Source organism: Mus musculus, chromosome 11 (genome assembly GCF_000001635.26).
Source record: "Mus musculus strain C57BL/6J chromosome 11, GRCm38.p6 C57BL/6J".
Lineage (NCBI taxonomy): Eukaryota > Metazoa > Chordata > Mammalia > Rodentia > Muridae > Mus > Mus musculus.
Genome location: NC_000077.6, coordinates 112,732,018 through 112,751,383, shown reverse-complemented (window position 1 = coordinate 112,751,383; position 19,366 = coordinate 112,732,018).

Sequence of the window (19,366 nt, the reverse complement as noted above, 5' to 3'; positions counted from 1 at the left end):
AATACAGCTCCTTAGTCCATATAATGTTACTAGTATGTATATGATTTTATGGGTGACCACTTGGTAGTAGATAACCAGTTTGAGGAGCTCTTCCCTGCGGAAGACTATTTAGGTCTTATAATTCCTTAGTTGGTTATAGTTCTAGGGTTTGGGTCCTGTGAAGTTTGCCCCTTCCATGTTAGCATGTCTGTGGGTGGGATCTTTGTTGAGGTCTTGCTTTGGCAGCCATGTTGATGAGATGTTCATGGGTGAAGCTTCTCTGACCTTTCTAGGACACTCAGTAGCACAGCAAACTCCCTGTTCCCTTGGTTCTTAAAACTTTCTGTCCCCTGCTATGCTATGATCCCCGAGCCTTAGGCACAGGGGTTGCATTGTCGGTGTTATCGATTGGGGCTGGACATCACGTGGTCACTTGTCCTCTGCGTTTCGGTTGGTTGTGGTTTTCTGTGATGGTCTCTTGTCTGTTGCAAGGAGATGTTTCTTTGATGAAGGTTGGTTTACTTCTTACGCGTCTATTTCTTGTGAAGCTGGGGCCAGTGTAGTTGAGAAGACAAGGGGTAGAGAAGACAGACAAGGAACTACGCATTCCTACCCGTCTAGGTGCATGGCCAGGGCTTGTGTCTGAGGCCCTCTGGCACTGTCTGGTCATCTTACTCAGCCCTGGTTCTGAGTAACAAAGCATTTCCCACTAGTTGTTTCAAACACAATATTGTTTAGGAATTAATAGCATGGGGCTGGGGAGATGGCTCTGAGTTTAACAGTTCTCTTGCAGAGGATCCGAGTTTGGTTCCTGCAGGCAGTACAGGATAGCTGGCAATTGCCTGTGACTTTAGATTTCAAGGGATCTAATATCTTCTAGGCTCCGAGGGTACCTGTGCTCTCTCTCTCTCTCTCTCTCTCTCTCTCTCTCTCTCTCTCTCTCTCTCACACACACACACACACACTTAGAAATAATAAAAATAAAAAATTTTAAAAGGGAAACACTGATGAGCAGTGTGCTCCTTCCATGTCAGAAGATGTGACTCATATACATTTGCTTACTTTTGCTCGCACGGAACCCTGTAAAGCAGGCACCATCCATACCATCCCTGTTTTATAGGCCAGGAAACTAAAACATGGAGCTGTTAACTGAATGTTCCATGGCTGTTCGTGTAGGAAGGGCCAGGTCTGAGATTTGGATCTGAGCCATCTGATTTCCATGCGTTCCACCGTATACCTCCCCACAAGGATGCTGAGTGCCCTCGAAAGGTTGAATAGCTGGTTTACTGAGCAGCTAAGTCCTACACTCTGTCATCAAAGTCAATTGGAGCACTTGGGGTCGGGAATTATCCTCAATAATTTTCAGAGTAGGGGCTGGAGAGATGGCTCAGTGGTTAGGCGGCTCACTTGCTGCTCTTCTAAAGGAGTGGAATTTGGTTCAGGGCACCTGTGTTGGATGGCTCACAACTTCCATGACTCCAGTTCCAGAGGATCGATCACACGCCCTCTTCTGGCATCCATGGGCACCTGCATGCACATGCAGATGTATGCTTAAACAAACAAACAAACAAACAAACAAACAAACAAACAAACGTTCAGAGTAGCTCTCCAAAGAGAAAACGTTAAGACAGCAAACTAAAAGATGGCTCATTTTCCTTAGGGTCTTTGATTTTGGGGCCCATCCACTTATACATCCACTCGGCGGATATTTATGGAGCCTTTCCTTTGTGCCAGGCGCAGTTCTGCTGCTTGCTGGAGCTCTGGGAACACTGATGTCTATATCCTCATTCAGCTTTGCTACAACAGGGAGGAGAAATCAGACATTAAAAAATAAGCAGACACAGAAGCCAATGCCAGAAAGAAAGTTTAGCTTTCTAAAAGACGTCGAGAGCACGAGTGTCGGGTGATGGAGGTACCGTTTTAAATGGAGGTTAAGGAAAGGCCTTTCCGAGGAAGTAGCATTTGAACAGAATCTTGAGTGACATGAAATAGCGAACAAGTGTGAGCCTCACCTAGCAGCATTACGGCTATTTTATAAATAAAAAGAGTTTGCATTGTGTATTTGACTTTGCATTGAAAAACAGCACAAAATCAACAGAGCCCACAAGAATGTCACTCACCAAGCCATCAAGGGCCATTTTAATCTAGTTTCTGTGGCAGGAGGGATGAGGTGCGGAGACGGTCCATAAAACTATTTGCCCCGTGGGCATAATCTTGTGATTGTGGATTTGAGGACTGCTGAGTGATTCCCTGTTTGTTCTCCTGGATTAAATTAGGGTTAGGGCAACTTCCATGTTTTGTACTTTTGTTCTTCAGCCTTGGCTGGACCATGGCGTCTGGCATTTTTGTATTTGTGTAGATTCCCTTGGAGGAAAACGTTGGGGCGGAAACTGCCACGTGCATGCAAATTACGCCCTGATTGACAGCCGTGACCTCTATTTCCATTGGCTGTTCCTCAAAGCAGGGCTGCCAGTCCTCTGATTTGAAGTGTTGCAAAAAGGAATAGTAGGGCTTCATTCCCACTGGGAGCGAGGTGGAGGGCACAAGCCAGTGTCATGTGCCCTGTGCCGGACAAGGGAGATGTTATTCCCAGGTTATGCAGGAAGTGTTGAACAATTTGCTTGTTGTGGACATGGGGTCGAGTTGGCTAGCATCTTTTGATCGTATCCCAGATTCCCTAGAATTCTCTATTATCAGGTTGTCGGGGTTAACCTGATTATTATGATGGTAGATGTGCTCAAGGCAGCTTAGTGTGGAGGCAACATTTTAGGTCTTGTTCAGAGTCAAATTTTAGGGTTTTTTTTTTGGGGGGGGGGTAGGTAAATATAAGAGACCTTTCACAAACTCAAAACATGTCTCCAGGCTTTGTCTTATTTGCTACTCCGTGGAAGACTCTCCCTGTCTCAACTCTGCCCCTCTTTTGGATGGTCACTGAGAACTCCAAGTCCCTGGGCATGTACTTCAGTGGTAGCAAGGCACACTGGGATTGAAGAGAAAATGAGGAAAGGCAAAGAAGGCTGGTAGAAAGTGAGGAAGAAAGGCATTTCTGAACCATCCTGGGAGGTGATGATTGTCTGAAGGGCAGATGGGAACTCCAGGGTTTAGTACCAGTATATTCAAAACATTGGGTGGTTTCACACAGTGATTCAACCTTTCTGAGCCTCAGGTGTTCTTCCTCTGGGAAGGAAGAACCAAGAAACCGATTCCATTGAGACAAGTCTGGTTGGGCTGGAGAGATGGCTCAGCTGTTAAAGGCAACACTCACAACCAAAAATATAAGATATAAGCCCAGTCAGATGTGGTCACGTCTGTGGTGTCCAGTGAATTGCTGAATTCAGGACACGCTACCAGCCAGTGAGTTATTTCATCATGACTTTAGGTGGGCCCTGGGATCTCTACTTCACAGCCTGCCCTGGCTTGAAGCTGGTCAGGGTTCTCTAAAAGGACAGGTCAGATAGAATGTACACAGGTTATAAATGGGGCTGGTTTACACAATTCAGGCTGAGGAATTCAACAGTGGCTGCCTGCGTGCTACGGAGGCTAAGGATGAAGAAATTGGCGTCTGATGCCAAGGAGGATGGCACCAGCAGTGGCAGCCACAGTCAGCCAGAGGCAAGGGCAGGCAGGTAAGCAACCCTGTTGGTCAATCTGAGCTACAGCTCGAAGGTGCTCATCACTAATGTGGAGGAGTCTCCTCTTTGTCAATCTTTCCTGGAAAACTGTCCCCTACCCCCACAGAACGGTGCAATTAACTTCTAGCTGACTCCAGATCCAATCAAGTTGACAGTCAAGGTTAAACAATGTATCCACCTATCTCAGATCTGCAAAGACTCTGATAGCCAACGCTCTTATGATAAAAGAACCCTTCTCTATTTTCATGTGTATTTGTATGTGGTAAGAATAGGTGTATGCAGGTTAGGGGAAGTGTGCTTATGCACGCATGTCCACATGCCCATGAGGTCAGGTGGTGTCTAGAATCATCTTCAACACTCTTATATCTTATTCCTTGAGACAGGTCTCTCAATCAAACCCAGATCTAGATATGGCTAGAGTTCCCGACCAGCTTGCTCTGAGAATCTTCCATCTCTTCCCAAGGCTAGAATTACAGGCAGGCTATCATCCCCATCAGGCATTTTACAGAGGTTCTGGGATCAGGACACTGTTCCTCACACTCAGAGTTTTAACTGCGGAGCTGAGCCACTTCTCCAGCTCCGGATGAAAGAATTTCACTCACAATAGGTTAAATGCTAGCAAAGGCACTGGATACTATGTTTCCTTCTCTTGTTGCCATCTTGAATGGCCTGCTGCTGTCAGCCTTCAAACACGCAATGATCTGAAGACTGCCAAGCAGGGAATTTTTTAACATGATTCATGTTTACACTGATTTACTTCATCTTCCCGATTGGAGACCTTCAGAACAAACTCAGCTCGTCCAGAGAAGAATTCTGCATGGTAGCCTTCACTCCTGCCTCAGTTTCCAGCCTGTCCTATGGAGTTGAGACTTTACCTGTCTTCCATCACTGCACTAGGCAGTTCCTGAAATTACATCAACAAACAAGTATCTGTGTTTTCTATTGCATGCTATTGTGTTATTGTATGACTATTGTATTACACAATCACAAATTATATTTTTAATAGAGAGAGAGTACAATTTTATTATATTGTATATAATATGCACTCTATAACAAACTATAAGTTATTACAAGCACATATTTATACTTTATGCATATGAATGTCTGCTCTAGATTTTGTTTTCTGGTGAACCCTCACAGAGGTAGAATCCTATGCTGTGTGCATACATCTACACAGACACACACGCTATGCTCACTATAATTTTAAGTAGGAGTCTTTTTTTTTTCCTTCTCCATTACAGAAATTCAGATCTGAGATCTCACTGGAAATAAAGGACACAGGAGGGTACTTCCTTGGTTGAATAGACTGGATTTCCTAATCCCATGCTGAGAAGAGGATTTCAGGATAGATTGGACGTCATCCCATCCCTAGACCAACGTCTAGTTCTTGTGAGGCTCCCCAGGCATTGGGTGGAGTGTGGCAGTCTCCATGTCCTGTTGCCTGGCTTTTCTGGGCACTTCCCCACCCCAAACTTCGTGGTGGTGGTTTGTTTAAAATTAGTTTTTGTTTGGCCTGTGGAGAAAGAGCAAATTGCAGAGTCTGGGCTGGATTCAGCGTTTTGCATTTGAGGTTCTGGACGTGGCGCTGTTTGTCTATTTTGAAAGTGGACAGACATGGGCCTAAGACTGTCATTGACCTAAAGTGTTCTCTGGGCAAGAAGTGGCCAGAAGCCTAAAGGGTGTTGAAGGTTGTCATGGGGGAGTGGGGGGGGGGAGAGACAACTGTTTTTTTTTTTTAAAGATTTATTTATTTATTTATTATATGTAAGTACACTGTAGCTGTCTTCAGACACGCCAGAAGAGGGCGTCAGAGCTCATTTTGGATGGTTGTGAGCCACCATGTGGTTGCTGGGATTTGAACTCAGGACCTTCTGGAGAGCAGTCAGTGCTCTTAACCGCTGAGCCATCTCTCCAGCCCGACAACTGGTGTTTTTAAAAGGAAAGTTGAATATCTCCCAGAAAAGTCCGAAATTGTTCACTGGGCCTCAGTCAAAGTTCAGAATGGGTTACAGTGGCCATTTGCTGAGTGGAAGTTGTAGGAGGTTGCATACACTCCATGTTCCTGAAAGAACCACACACTAAACCTTGTGGTCCTTCCCCGAGTGTTCCTGTTGTAACTGCCCAGATCAATGGGCTCGGCAAAGTCCTATTTTAGTACTTGAGCCCAGCTAATGAACTGCTGCTTACAATCAACCAATCAAGGCTGAGCACTTCCCACATGCTTGTATCCTTTATTTGCATACAGGATCAGAATGAAGATGTAGGTAGAATCATTCTCTATATAAACTACTCTCTCTCTCTGTTCCTTCGGAGTACACCATCATTTTGCATCTAAGCCTACATACCCCATTTTTTAATTTGTTCTGATCTTGAATTGTTTCCTAGTGAAGTTTTCCAGACCTTTTGTTTTTGTTTTTTGTTTTTGTTTTTGTTTTTGGTAGGGACAATCTCCTGTGTTCTGTGTGGAAGCATTGCCTGTCAATAAAAAGCTAATGGTTGCCGGGTGTGGTGATGTACGCCTTTAATCACAGCACTCGGGAGGCAGAGGCAGGCAGATTTCTGAGTTCGAGGTCAGCCTGGTCTACAAGGTGAGTTCCAGGACAGCCAGGGCTACACAGAGAAACCCTGTCTCAAAACAAACAAACAAACAAACAAAAACAAAACCAACCAACCAACCAAAAAGCTAATGGCTTATTAGCTTTTTATTTAGATAGGAAATAGGAGGTGGGAGTTCCGGCAGAGAGAGGAATTCTTGGAGTGGTACTATTTGGAGGTGCAACCTCAGAGTAGGTGTGTCACTGTGGGCATGGGCTTAAGACTCTCATCCTAGTTTCCTGGAAGCCAGGATTCTGCTAGCAGCCTTCAGATGAAGATGTAGAGCTCTCAGCTCCTCCTGCACTATGCCTGCCTGTACGCTGCCAAGCTTTTACCTTGATGATAATGAACTGAACATCTGCACCTGTAAGCTAGCCTCAATTAAATACTGTCCTTTAGAGTTACCTTGGTCATAGTATCTGTTCACAGCAGTAAAACTCTAACTAAGACACTTACACAAAGAGCAATGATCATTTCCACGTTCCTTATTTCTCCCCTCTATTTGTCCCGGACCTCATCAACATAACCTCGTAGCTTTATTTCTTCTTTCTCATCCTCCTTTTAGTCATCATTATTATCATCATTATCACCATTGTCATCAACATCAACGTCATCATTGTCACTGTCACCATTGTCATGAACGCCATCGTTGCCACCGTCGTCATTGTCGTCATCTCATCATCATCATTCTTATTGTCATCCTTCTTCTACTTTGTCAAGCCAAACAATAACAACTCTCAGCCAAACTCGAGGAATAAGGATCTGAATGCGGAGCCTCTCGATTTGTTGAATGCATTCTTTAGGGCTGGGATTTCTGGGGGGTTCTCAGCACCGTACACTTACTATCTATCCTCCCATAAGGTGCATAGTTTCCTCAGCTCCTGGTAAAGATCTGAGCAGAATTAAGAACCTCATGCAACCTGAGACTTACAGTACAGAGAAACACACCACCAAACGAGTGGCCCAACTGATAAAGAAGCAGACTCCAACTGATCCTACCTCTCAGAATCAGTAAGCTATGTTTTCTGTTCAGCCCTCTTCAAAAAAGGACTGCTGAATGCAAATACTGGCCACAGTTAGATCCTGATGAGGCTACTTCAGGGACGCTCTGGGGGAAATAGGGAAGATATTTGCTCTACCTGAAATTGAAAAACCGGAATTTCACTAGTTAAAGCTCTGGTTGATAAGTAGGGATGGTTTACTCTATCCATCTTGAGATCTGACACTTTTTTTTGATGTCTCTTTATCAGAATTCTGAATTCATCCAAATGATTAGGGTATTCAACCAACCTTGGAAAGTTTCCAAATCTCTAGTCATTCATTTCAGGTTCTTAGTTGTCATGCTGTTGTCCCTTATGAATCTTTCCTGGAGGAAGCTTTTTGAAGCATGTCTGCCTATATCTTTCTCCAGATGGCAGAGGACACTAGAGTGAAACTTACCAAGAGGTTCTGCTGTTAAAGTCATAGCCCCTGTCTTACTCATCTTCCCTGTTGAGTTTATGCATTCTATTTATTTCGCTCTCCAGGAGTTGCTCACATGGGTGTGGTTACATTCTAGAACGGTTCTTCCTCACATCCATTCAGCGCCTCCATTCAGCCCCAAGTGGATCTTAACAACTCTGCTCCCAGTACCAAGTAATACTCCTTCCATTTTTGTCTGGGATACAAGTCAGAGTTGACAACATGGTACACAGGTCTTTGTTCTGTGCACCAGCTCCTGATCTTAACTGTCAGAAATGTATGGGAAGAGAGTGGTGATTTGTGCAGAATTTCAGAGCCATTAATAGCATAGCTATTGCATGTTGCCCAGAGACCCCTGACCTTCATACCTTCTTGTCCTATGCTCCTCCTAAGAACCAACTTTCAGCTATTGCCCTCTACAGCAGTGTTTTTTTTAAATCAGTATGCTGTAAGAGTTAATGCCTTTGTCTTCACCTGGAAGAGCCAACAATATACCTATAATAGCATACTGAAGATGTGCCTATTTTCTCTCGAATCCTTTGGAAGGACTAGTTCATGTCTCACCTGTTGTGTGAACTCTTACTTCAGAACATGCATGATCTGTTTCCTTGCTCCCCAACTTAAGATGTGTGTGCTGCCAACCACAGTGGCCCACCATGTAGTCTATCCTCTAGAGATCATGAGGTCTCAAAGTAAAAACTTCAATAAGACCTTGATCAAACTTTTGCATCCTGTCTTGGTACACAGCGATCTGACTCACAATACTTCCTGTGTTCAAGGCAATTTAGCGTCTCCTCTTCTCCACAGTACGAGACAGTTCTCTGAATTTCGAACATGTATAGGTTGCTGACAGAACTGATGGCTCAAATTTTATCTGATGTTTCATCTGTTTTATAATTTAGAGAAAGTCCCTTTCTCACTTTGAGTGGTCCTTTGCTGGAAAGCTTCAAGAATGAGCCCTCTTTTCCATTTCCCTCTGTCAGCCTTTGTTGACCCCTTGACTTTTCTGTCTTTAACCCCTTTCTGCTGGTCACCTGAATGACTGTGAGATCGCTTTACTAAATCTCCTTGACTGGTACTGATAAACTTAATGATTGTAGAACCCATCTGTCCCCTCTTACATACAAATTCTTTCTTAACGAATAAAGACTTACTTGCTATTCCTATAACTACACTTAACCCAGCTCCCTGCTTACATAACCTATAATAAGACCTTAGGTACATACCTGCTGAATTGATCCATACTCCATTATATTTAGTTCATTTTTCCTTAGCCAATCCAATAAACACATCCTGGCTTTAAGGCAACAATCTTACAATATAAAAGGCTGTAAGAAGGGGAGCAAACCACATTGTCAAGCATCTTTCTGTCCATCCACCTTTTAGCTCCATTAAATTCTTATGAGAAGTTTGCTACAGTAGGAATGACCCATTCTACCTGCGATGCTTAGCTTTAATTCTGGATTTGACACAACCTAGAATCATCTGGGTAGAATCTCAGTGAGGGCTGGTCCTCATGGCATGGAGAATTGTCTTGGTTTAAGTGATCGACTGGAAGATCCTGAGGTCTGTAAGAATGGAGAACTCAAGCTGAACTCATGCATGAAAGCAAGCGAGCAAGGATGTATTCCTTTCTCTTAGCTCTTGACTGTGGCTATGTTGGGACTAAGATGTTCAAGTTCCTACTTTGACTTCTCTACAGTGATAGCATGTAACATAGACTTGGGAGATGAAACAAGCCCCTTCTTCCATATGTTACATTTTGTCAGGGTATTTTGCTATAGCAACAGAACTAAAACTAGAATAATATCAACCCCCATGTATAGTACAGCAGGATCCCTCTAATCCTTTCATCTTTGGGCATCTCTTCAACACTGCCTGCCTGTTAGGCTAATTTTACTCTACTCCTCCAGACTTTCCCTGATATTCACACTTAATTTCACAGGGTATCCCCAAAAGACTGACCCGAAAAAGCCTCAAACTTCTAGAATATGTCTGACTAATATAAGTTCTCTCTGATCACATCTTAAAGCTATGGCAAGTGCCCTTGGGCTGTGCCTACAGATGCTCCTGACTTTGGAGAGGAGGAGGAGACATGTTGACTTTCTTAGCATCCTGTGTATTTTTCATCTCATAGTCTTCTCTATTGCAATTGGAATCCCCTTCAGAGGAACAACATTGCCATTGTGAATTTTTACCCTTGTCACTACGCTTCAGGTGATGAGAGTGACAATCCTGAGCATGTCCAAGCATGTGATTTACCAGGTATGCTGGGCTAGATTTAGAAGGGATCCTCTGTAGGGATTGTTGCATCCTGGGTAAGACAATGCATAGGAAGAAAAATTTCTGATCTTGATAATTGAGTTGCCTATTCCATTTTCTAGAGTATAAGAGCCTATCAGAAGTCTTAGAGACCCTTGCTTAAGGGTCCTTTATAAAGAAATTACATTAATTATTTCCTTGCTATACAGTGCATTACCTGGTCATTGCAATCACCTCATAGTGCTCATCAGGTTTAAATGAACCCCCCCATTTATCTATCTATCTATCTATCTATCTATCTATCTATCTATCTATCTATCTATCTATCTATCTATTCATTTAATTTATTCACTTTACATCCCACTCAGTGCCCCCCTCTTGGGCACCCCACCAATCCTTCTCCCATGCTCCCTCCCCTTCTCATCTGAACAGGTGGGGAGCCTCTGGTTTTTTCCTTACCCTGGCACTTCAAGTCTCTTAGAAACTAGATGCTTCCTCTCCCACTGAAGCCAGATAAGGCAACCCAGGTAGAAGAACAAACCCTACTATGATGGTTTGTATATGCTTGGCCCAGGGAGTGGCACTATTAGAAGGTGTGACCTTGTTGGACTAGGTGTATCACTGTGGGTGTAAGCTTTAAGACCCTCAACCTAGCTGTCTGAAAGTCAGAATTCTGCTAGCAGTATTCTGAAGACGTAGAACTCTCAGTTCCTCCTGCACCATGCCTGCCTGGATGCTGCCATATTCCTGCCTTGATGATAATGGACTGAACCCCTGAACCTATAAGCCAGCCTCAATTAAATGTTGTCCTTATAAGAGTTGCCTTGGTCATGGTGTCTGTTCACAGTAGTAAAACCCTAAAACACCCACATACAGGCAACAGATTTTAGGATAGCCCCTGCTCCAGTTGTTCAGGACCCACATGAAGACCAAGCCACACATCTGCTACATATGTTCCTGTGATTGTTCTTTGGTTGGTGGTTTAGATCTGAGAGCCCCAAGGGTCCAGGTTAGTTGATTCTGTTGGTCTTCCTGTGGAGTCCCCATCCCTTTGTGGGCTGCAATCCTCCCTCCTATTCTTAATTGGAAACATCTAACATCTTAGATTTGGCTAAATCTTCAGGGAGGGTTCAACTCTGATTGGTTCAACTCCCTATTTTCAGATAATTTTATCTGGATACCTACCCTCTGATGCTAGTGCCCTCTTGCATTCTGCAATATGTTTCTCATGACTTGGCTGGGAGCTGGACTAAACATTTGCTTTTTGCTCTAAGGGAGTTCTAGCCTGTACTTGGCAGACATTTGCAAGACATCTATACTCTCACTGTATTAACCTGACATGGTGGAACTGAGGTGGGACAATTTCGCTTCAACCCATTATTAGAGCTGTTGGATGATAGAGTCTGTTTAAAAGGAGGGACCCCCCCCACACACATATGCTGAGCCTCCTAGAATGGGCTTCTGTAGCTGAGAAGGCCTAAATGCAGAATGGAGCCTGGTAGCATGGGTGGGAGGCACACGTGTACTCTGTGTTCCTGGAAGAACCACAAACTAAACTTTGCAGCCCTTGTCCAGCATGTTCCCATCTCAACTGCCAAGACAAACAGACTCCAGAAAGTCTTATTTTGCTACCTGGCCCTGATCAATGAGCTGTGAGCTGCAGTCAGCCAATCAGGACTGAGTATTTCCCACAGGTTAATACTCCTAATTTTCCTAAGTGCACTGGAATGAGTGGGATCCTGGGCAGGGACTTTCTGGGTATAGGACAGCCCTTCTCTTTGCTCCGTAGAGGGCTCTTTATTTTGTACCTAAGGTTGTATTTTTCTACTTTGCAAACATTTTTCTTTTTACCCCTCCCTCTTTTGTGCAAATTCCTTCCTGAGAAATTTTGAACGTGCACATGTCACACACACACACACACACACACACACACACACACACACACACACACACACACAAAGTTAGCGGGTAGACTGCTTGCCTAGTACGCATGAGGGCATACATTCTATTCCTAGGACCATATAAACAGGATAAGATGGAGGCGGGAAGCTCAGACATTCAAGGTCATCCTTGATTACATAACCAGGTGGTGTCCTGCCTGGGTGTCATAAAATCCGGTAACAACAACAACAACAACAACAACAGGCAAACAAACTACAAATCAAACACCTCAAACAAACCAAGAGGCCTCCCTGTACAAAGACATGCCCACACATACACACTCCCATACCTTCTTGCACATCCTAACTACAACTATATTAGTATTATATTAGTATTAGCTAAATTGTTTCCATCCTTTCCATTTCTAGATGGTTTCATTTCTTACATGGTATCAGTGACAAAAACAAAAGTGTAAAAAGTGATCGCTTCCCGTTACCTGAAGGTAGGTTTCTAGATGGCTGACTGGTTTTTCAAGTGCACTCAAGAAGGGATGATATTGGGAGGCGTGGGAATTTGAATTAGAAAGTCTTCCATTGGCTCATTCATCTGAGCACATGGTCCCCAGTTAGTGGTGCTATTTGGGGGTAGGATATGGAACCTTTTAGGGGGTGGAACCTTGCTGGAAGAAATATGTCACTGTGAGAGGGCTTTGAAGTTTCATCCTCTCATCTTTAGAAGGTGGAGCCTTGCTGGAGGAAATACATCGTGGTGGGCGGGTTTTGAGTATCCTCTCATCTTTAGAAGGTGGAGCCTTGCTGGAGGAAACACGTCACGGTGGGCGGGTCTTTGAGTACTCATTCTCTCACCTTATTTAAGTCCAGTTCTTGTTCTCTGCTGTAAGTTTGGAGTTTTTCTCTCTGCCTGTAACTATCCCTCTTTCGCCATTATGGCTCTCCCTCTGCAACCATAAGCCAGATAAAGCCTTTCTTCTATAAGTTGCCTTTGACATGTACCCAGGTATATGCTTAGGCTAAAATGCCGTGCTCCTTAGGTAAAAATGGCTAGTCAGTGAGTTCCAGGGGCCCTCCTCACTCTTTCCCCTCTTGTTCAGATTATAGGCATGTACCACCATGCCTAGATTTTACTTATTTATTTCCTTAGTATCTTGTATGTGTGTGATGTATGTGTGTACACATTCATGTGTAAGTGTAGGTATACTCATGTCACAGCATACATGTGGAGGTCAGGGACAACCTCAAAGATACATCTCACCTTCTACTTTGAGTCAAAGTCTCTTATTGTTTTTTCCCCCTCCTACAGGTAAATACAGATTCCACAAAATTTCCTGTCTCTGCCTCTCATCCTACCATAGGAACACTGTAATTATTGAGGTATGCCACTGTACCTCACTTTATGTAGGCTCTAAGAATCTGAGCCCAGGTCATCATGGTAATACAGCTACTGAGCATCTCTCCAGCCCCACGAATGGCTTTTCCTGTGGTTCTGAGGATCTGAACTTGGATCTCTAGGCTTGTGTGGCTAGAGATTTGCCCCCTGAGCTATTTTCTAAGCCCGACTTTCTATAATGTCATATGTGCAAGAATAATAAGTTGTCAGTTCACTGGAGAGGGAAAAAAGGGAGGAGGAGACTTAGGGAGCTGTGTCACTAGATAAACACGAGGGGCAAAGCAGTTCTCAGTTCTGTCAGTCACAGCTCCTCACCCAGCTAGAAGTTAGAAGTTAGGAGACGGCTCAGTCAGTGAAGGACCTGCCTGCAAGCATGAAGACTTTAAGTTCAATCTCTTCAACCTATGTACAAACTGGCTTGACTTGTGCACCTGGATCTCAGTGCCTTGGAAGCGGAGACAGTCAGATCCTTGAGGCTTTGTTAGCCAAACTTTGTCTTATAAACTAAGGAGAGAGGGATTGAAGAATACGCTCAGTGTTGACCTCCACTCTCCACATGCACTGATGCACAGGAGTGTATACTCATGAATACATGTACATGCATGGATATGTACACATGCAAGCCAACACAGATACACACACACACACACACACACACACACACACACACACACACACTTGTGCACCTCAAGATGCATCAAAGTCAGGACCTGCCCAGAGGAGAAAAGGGTCTGAGTGTCAGTGATTCCCCAGGATAGCCCTTCCTGCATGTAACCCCGCTGATCTCCTATGGAAGCACAGCACGCTGTGCCTTCTGCAGACCTGTTGCCTTGCTATGAGCTGGGGATGAAGTAATCCATGGTGCTGCTGGGCTTGGAACTCTGAGTTGGTCACAGGAAAGATGGTTTTCATTTCAGCTAGCCGAGTCATCTGGACTGCTGTGGCCCTAATTGCTCACTGTAAGAAGCTGCATTTGGAAGAGATAAATTTACTTTTGTAGTTTAGGAAAGGGGTCAAGGGGGTCACTCTCGGGGGCCTGGCCAACACCAGACAGGCTGCTGATGGAGATGCTAAGTGCGTATGACAGGTCAGAACACCAGGCTTCCAGGTTGCTCCAGGGACACACTTCCTGGCAATCACTTCTCATTTAAACCTTCCTCCTGGCAGCCCAGCCAAGACGGCAAGGCATCCATAACATCCGCCCGAGGAGGCGAAAAGACATCCAGAAGTTATCGCGCCCCCGACCCCCATCCTAGTCTGGTGATAAGAGAGTGACTTCTCAGGGACAAGGTAGTGTGTGAGATACTGGGCCAGGGGAGGATGTGCATATGCACGCATGCGCACATACAATTGACTAGGGACAGGATGAAAAAAAAATCTAATCGAGTCTGGAGAGAGGAGCACTTTCTTAACGAGCACGAGGAACTGAGGTCAAATAGCCAGCTGATACTTAAGTGCCTATAAACCCAATGCTGCATGTGTGCGCATGTGTGTGTGCGCGCGAGTGAGTGTGCCTGTGTGCACGGTGCATATGTATATGAGGTGTGTATATGTAGTGTATGTGTGTGCATATGTGTGTATGAGAGCACGTGTGTGTTCATAGTGTGTGGTGTGTGTGAGTGTGAGTGAGTCAGAGAATGCTAGTCTAGTTTCAAATTTAGTGAGAGACCCTGTCTCAAGAGAATAAGAAGAGAGTGACAGAGTAGCCAACATCATCACCTGACCTCTATGAGTGCATGTGGGTGTGCACATCTGCTCATAAGCATGTGTGTATCCACATACATAATACAGAGAGAGAGAGAGTTGGGAGAGGGAGGAAGGGGACGACAGAAGGAGGGAGGGACAGAGAGATGGAGAAAGCAAGAAAGCGAGGCACAGTGGTAGAGCACTTTTGATCAACATAAGTCAAGAAGGGAGGAGAGAGAGAGTGATATGGAAACTCACTTTACACAGTTCTCAAGCCCCTCTCCTCAGATGCCTGTAGCTCCTACCCTATGGTGTGCCGGTTCCTCTACCTTATGAGTGTACATGTGTGAAAAAGGGAGAATTGGTTTTCTTTTGATTTTTTTATTAAAGCCTGTGAAATCAGTTCACTCAATCACAGATGAAGTCAGCAGTGCTCATAGAGTACAGGAAGGGAGTGAAGGGAAAGCCCAAGGGAAGGATTAGAGCCACACAGGCAATCTGAAGGTGTAATTGGGAAAGAGAGACTATGCAACTTAATAGTTAGGACTTCGAATCCACGGAGAAACTTGCCACAAATAGTCCTGTTTTTCTTTTGACCAAGTTATTATTTTTTTCACTTAGAATGCCTGTGAATCGGTTTCACACACCCTTCCTGCGCACTTCAACTGGGACCAGCTTCTGTGGACAATGCTTTGGTTATATCTGAATAAAATCCACTGTGATCGAGGGTCCCCAGGCCCTGTACTTAGCTGTAACACACATTAGACATTGTTGTGTTTCAGATTGATGTTAGGCTTAGCAGAATGTACTGAGTTTTCCCATGGTACCCTTATCCCTACATATGCAGGCCCCCCACTTCTGTGACCCCCAAAGGGTGATGCATTTCTTGCTATTGATGAGCCACAGGTGTCAGGTATAATCCCCCAGATTCTAAAGTTTTACATTAAGGGTCACTCTTGCTGTTGTGGATTCTACAGGTCCAGATAAACCATGAACAGGCCTGCTCTACCATATCACACAGAGTAGACACACTGCCTTGGAAGCTCTCTTTGTACCTCTTATACAGTCTCCTACCTGGCAACTCGTGGCAGCCACTAATTTTACCTTTTCACTGTCCTTTTGTCTTTTCCAGAATGGTATGCAGATATCTTAGTGATATGCATTTAAAACATTTTATCATATCATATTCTATCTATCTATCTATCTATCTATCTATCTATCTATCTATCTATCTATCATCCATCATCTATCTATCTATCTATCTATCTATCTATCTATCTATCATCCATCATCTATCTATCTATCTATCTATCTATCTATCTATCTATCTATCTATCTATCATCCATCATCTATCTATCTATCTATCTATCTATCTATCTATCTATCTATCTATCTATCTACCTACCTACCTACCTACCTACCTACCTACCTATCTATCTATCTATCTATCTATCTATCTATCTATCTATCTATCTATCTATCTATCTATCTATCTATTTACCTATCTACCTACCTACCTACCTACCTACCTACCTACCTATCTACCTACATATCTACCTACATACCTACCTACCTGCCTACCTATCTATTTGTGTATGTGTGTGTGTGAGAGAGAGAGAGAGAGAAAGAGAGAGAGAGAGAGAGAGAGAGAGAGAGAGAGAGAGAGAGAGAGAGAGAGAACATGCTTATCGACATTCTATGTCAGGTCTGTGAAAAAAACAGAAGATAAGCTGGAGAAGTCACTCCTTTCCTTCCACCTAGGTCCTGAGCATCCTGGTGACAGAGCCATTTACCCACTGAACCATCTCATTGCCCCAGACATTTCCAGGAGATTTTTAAAAAAGTTTTCTCCTTACATTGAGACAACTTAATATTTTTCATAAGACTGCCTCATAAATGGATATTTTAACTAGGAAAGAGATATGTTACCAAAACAACAAGAAGAGTTGAAATGGACAAATTATATTCTTAGGTTACTGAAACATGCCCATGAGTGAACTGGTGAGCTCCAAGCATCTGTCCTCATTGCTCTGATTTGCTGCTTCTGTGTTCCAGCCTTTCAAGTGTTTTCCTCCTTAGACACTGGTTGGCCCACACTGTCCAAGCTGAGTGAAGTTACGCATGGCTGGCACACTCCTGTTTTAATAACTCTACTTCCCAACGTCTTGTCCAGAAGTCTAGATTTTGCTTCATAGCAAGTGTGTTGAATCTGCAACCCATGAGCTGCAGACGGCTGAGGAGGGCTATGGATGTGGCCCCCACAAAACCGTAGGTGTGCTTATAACTCTGTGTGCTCACGTGCGCGTATGTGTGCACACCTCAACTCTGCAGTTCTCAGGTGTGAACGCCAGTGTGAACGTTGTAGTGGACAGCATGGCACTACATTGGGAAACGGTCAAAGGAGCCTGATTGAAAGGAAGGAGCTTATTATCTGGATTAATATTAATGGTGAAACCATGCTAAGCAGCTCAACTTTATTTTCTAGATATTTGTGCAACTGAATGCCAGCATCCTCCGTCTTCATAATCCTGTGCTTTTGAACTTACACATAGGCATCATCAAATTCTCAAAAGGGTTCATGGCGCTTAAGCTGTTTAGAATCTCTATGTGTTCAGGGATAGTAATCCAAGAAAATGGGCATCTCAAAAAAACACAAAACAAAAACCACACACACAAAAACAAACAAACAAACAAACAAACAAACAAACACCAAAATCAAACCCCAAAAAACCTTGCTAGTTTCTACCAGATTTAAAAGTTGCTAGGTAGAATTTTGTGTGCTAAGTCCTTTTACGTCAATACATTGACATTATGTTATGCCATCGTAAACATTTGACTTTATTCTCCATCTTTTTGTTCAGATCTTGTGTTTCATAAGTGGACTCCCTATTTGCAACGTATGTTACATTGGTAAACTGTCACATGCTGTTTGAGCTGATGGAGACGATGGCTCAGGAATTGGGGACTCTCCCCACCTCCCTTCAGAGCCAACCATGCTTATATCAAGTGTTCTTCAAAACTTCTTGTCCTGAGTCAGGCTACCTCCCTGGCTATGTAATCAAGAGGAGAAATAAAATACCAAGCAGTGACTATTGAAACACGGTGCCTTTGAGAGATGCCAGGAGGAAAAGCACTGCAAACAGTGGCTGTGGCTGTTGTTGTATGTTATAAAATGCCTGCAATGGGGTAGAGGAGCCAGAAGCTCAGCCACAGACAGGATAGACTGGGCTCTCTGCTTGGGACTCTCTCAGGTGGGGCTGGCTCCAGCTGACAATCTCAGCCTCCCCAGCCCACTTCTGCTTGGTAACTGTCGAGTGATCAATGTGATAATGTTATCTTTCTCCTACCACTTCTTCTTCCACTGGGACACAACCAAGGGGACACCCTTCTCCATCCAGGATTCTCTGGATTCTTTAGTTTGCCAGTTCAGCGGGGTTTCCCAAGTCAGCGTCTGCTGGACCTTCCTAAGTTGCCCGTTTGACAAGGTTACCTTTTGGCTCTCTTGGTTGGGATTACTCCAGTTTTCTCGGCCGGGTGTTGCGAGGACCTGATGATTTGACGTCGCTTCTCTCTATCTGCTATTTTGTTATTTACTCTTTTACTCCTGCTTGCTAGATACTTCATAAACTCACTCATTCACCACTGAAAGTGCGTCTGTCATACAGGTCACATTTCTCTACAAAGCTAGTAGATGTCTCTCTCATTTTTACGGACAAAGCTTGTCATCTTATAATTTTCAGCATATCAAGCATGCAAGAGAAGTAGCTCTCAACTCGGTGTCTCGTTACTCACTTCTGAGACAGCCAATGAGAAGCTGCCAAGTTCTTCACAGTTGCTTATTTTGGTCCCGGCACACTCTCCATGCCCTGCTTGAATGTTTTGCCAGATTGCCTCCAATTTATTGCAAAACCAATTGGCAGAACAATCAGGAAATCTGTCTGGGGCCAATTTTAGCCAATGATGGTGCCGCCTCTTTCTCCACCCCCACTTTCCGCTAATCCACCAAGGTTCTTCCCGACCTAGCCATTCTTCACAGGAATATAACACTCTGGCATGACTCCAACTGTCTTTTATATATATAAAAAAAGGCATTCTTCGTCTCTTTGTCTCACTGTACATCATCCTCACCTTGTTTTCTTCCCTTCCTTCACCTTTCCCAACACACACATCTCTCAGCAGAGACACTGACCAACATGCCATTGCAACATCAAAAATGAACACTACACAGGAGGTGATGGTCCTCTTATCAATACAGGAAGTGGCGGATTCAAACCTCTTCCTGCCAAGGTGTGACCCTTTCACAAATCTACAGCATCTCTGGTGCAATTGGTAAAGGCAGGGCCTGTGGAAATTAGACCAACCCAGGACGATCCTTGATCCTGTGGTGACGGTGAGACCATCCTCAGGTTTCTCCGCCAGGTGACAGGCACAAGAGGCTATTTTAGATAGACTAACAAGTGGA